The sequence below is a fragment of the Poecilia reticulata genome, unplaced genomic scaffold, assembly GCF_000633615.1.
Source record: "Poecilia reticulata strain Guanapo unplaced genomic scaffold, Guppy_female_1.0+MT scaffold_320, whole genome shotgun sequence".
Classification (NCBI taxonomy): domain Eukaryota; kingdom Metazoa; phylum Chordata; class Actinopteri; order Cyprinodontiformes; family Poeciliidae; genus Poecilia; species Poecilia reticulata.
Genome location: NW_007615095.1, coordinates 48,815 through 51,784, shown reverse-complemented (window position 1 = coordinate 51,784; position 2,970 = coordinate 48,815).

Below are 2,970 nucleotides of genomic sequence, written 5' to 3'. Positions count from 1 at the left end.
AACAAGCTATAATAGAGGTGGCTGTCATGAAGGACCAAACTAATTATGTAGTCATAAATTTTGAATTTGAATTGATAAATTTATGCCATATTAATGACATTTTTGTAAACATGCCAGTTAGCTCGAAGGCTATTTTCAGCTGCAGTCCCTAGACAGATAATAAAAGTCGCCCTAAAGCAATAGCAGTAAAACTACATAACAGTTATTATCCGTAATAACAGATAACTGTTTGAGTAACTGCCGTATTTGATCAACTAACACCGCTCATCAAAAATGATGACAGCGGCATCAAGCAGAGGAAACGCTTGTCTTCAGTAGAAACAGGGAAGCTGATCATATGTGAGGAAGCATGGCATCACGAAAAGAAAGCCATACAAAAACATTTACATTTGACTGATGTCCTTTAAACTCGGACATCAGTCATGCAGCGTACACACCAAATATGAGAAAGAAGGTGGTGGCATCATCATGCTGTGGGATGAATTGTTCGATACGGATAGAGAAGCTGGATAAAATGAAATGGCATATAACTGTCTGATCTTGGGCGACATTTCAAATTTGCTGTCTGCAGAGGTTCTGCAGTTTGAGTTTGAGCTGTTTTACAAAGAAGTATGGAAAAAAGAAACCTTTGGTTAACAGAATTGCAGAGCTTGTTGACAACCCCCCCCCCCCCAATAACTTCCAGCTGTAATCCCTGGAAAATGTGTCAAAATGAACCTTTAAACTAAATGCCATACCTCACTTACTTACATGCAGACACACAAGCAAATTGCACATTTACTGTCTGACTTAAGTTTTTAAATGACAAAACGAGTGCCAGAAGTATTGCTTAATGACTGGTTATCTTGCGCCATCTGTTGGTCATAAAAACTGACCTCTACTTACATTTATTGCTTCCCCTGTATGTTTCCAAATGGCTCTGATTAGAAGGAAATCCTATATCTTTCTTGCGCAAAGACACAAAAAACAAGCACACATAGAGGAGCAGCATGAGCTACATGTGACTCTTTATTATAAATGCCTCTGTAAGTTTTTCCATTTGTCTGTTGAAGTTTTGCATGAAGTAGGGAGAGAAAATTGATGCTGTCTCCTCCCAGCCTTCTGCATTTACACCTTTAATAATTCCCAGCAAGTTTTTATTTTTCCTAAAACATGCAGCAGGCCCATCGGAAAGTTTTAAATAAAGTAAATGAATGCAAACACAGCCTCGCCCGCAAAACGAGGATTTCTCGGAGAGCACTGAAGCCAACATATTGTATTTTGTGTGCTGCATCCAGCAGTAAATTTCCATATTCCCTGCGTTTATGCTTTCCCACTGAATAATTTTGGATTAGTTTTCTGTGTTAATGGCAGGAGGAAAGGAATGACAAGAGACAGGGGGCGGGGGGAAAGGTCAGACCATGAATAGGCCTCTCAAATACTTTGCACCGCTAATAATAAAATGTGTTCTCTCGCCYCATAAAAGCATGTTTTACTTTGGTGGGTTTACGTATTTTAATAGCCCGCAATAACGCGTCTCATTTTGATTATGAGGAAAATAACTCTGCCTTCTCTCCTTCCCAGTCCCTCCAACTTTCCCTCCATCCATGTGTGCCAAAGGTGCAGAATAAAAAACCCATCTCTCAAGAAGGCTCAGTGAGACGGGCTACGTTGACAAGTGAAGGTTTCAGACTGAGGAGGACAGATTCAGATCAAGKGCATTGCATTGATATTTTATTGGGGTTTTATGTGTTTGACCAACACTGCAGGAAAAAAAGATGGTTGGTTTTCATGTTTCTTTTTTTTTTCTTTTCTTTTTTGCTCAATACAAATCTAAACGGTGGCACATATATAGATCCATCCCATTTACTCTAATACCCCTAAATATAATTTGGTGCCACCTTTAGAAGTCACTTAATTAATGAACAATGCTGATTTGTGTTTAGTTTATTTCAAGTGAAAAAAAAACAGCACTTCTGCAAAGAAGCCAGAGAGAAAAGAAATGTATCATTACAGGTTGCAAAAAATGGGTACAGTCACAACCTGGAACGATACAAAGAAGGATAATAGTATAATTATTTGTGTCAGTGATGTTTGTTGACCTTCATACAACATTTTTATCTGATCTCATCTGTACAACTAACCCGGTCTCTGCGGGATTCTCAAAAAACAACTGAAGAAGATGTAAGAGAAAAAAAAAATCCATGCTTCACAGGATCAAATCAACTCTTGATTTTAAGAAAGATAAATTAAGCTCAACAGGAATCAAACTTTCCACATATTGGAAGACAACAGTTTAACCTACTTGTTATGCTGAGCTAAAAGTAAAAATTATTCCTTGGGGAATTCTAACTGCAGACTAAAAATCAAAGTGAASCATTACTTTGATCTTCTTTTGATGTTGAAAAGACAACATAATGATTGGTGTGGAAGGCATTTTYGTAATTAAGAGCAGTTATGCAGCAACTTTACATCAGTGATGGCAGGATAAGTGGTTGGTCTTCAAAAAGCATGAATGAAAGGATGTGATTCCACACCTTAGATGAGTGCCGGTCCTCTCTGCCTGGAAGTTTAAAGTAATGAACAAATACAAGATAAATCATAGCTGTGTAACGCTATGTATTGTAATGTAAGATAGGATGGATCCTGATGTTCTGCCAAACACAGGATGTCTGAAACCTGTTGCTAAAATAATCCGGTGCCAGGCTGACCCATTAAGAGAGGAGGAATTTTGTTTTTATAAGGCAACAAGGACTCTCAGTACAAACCTGACAGCTGATGAAACTACTGAAAGTGGTGGGTGTGAGAGAAGATTAACAAGGTATTCGTAGGAAGGCTATAATGGTGTCTATAATCATGTAGATTCAGTATAAATGGAGGTCACTGACTAAGCTCTTACACTGAAACATGGCTAAATACTGGAATAATGTTAGAAAGACGGACATAAACTCAACTCAACTTTATTTCTGCAGAACCAGTTACTGACTAGAA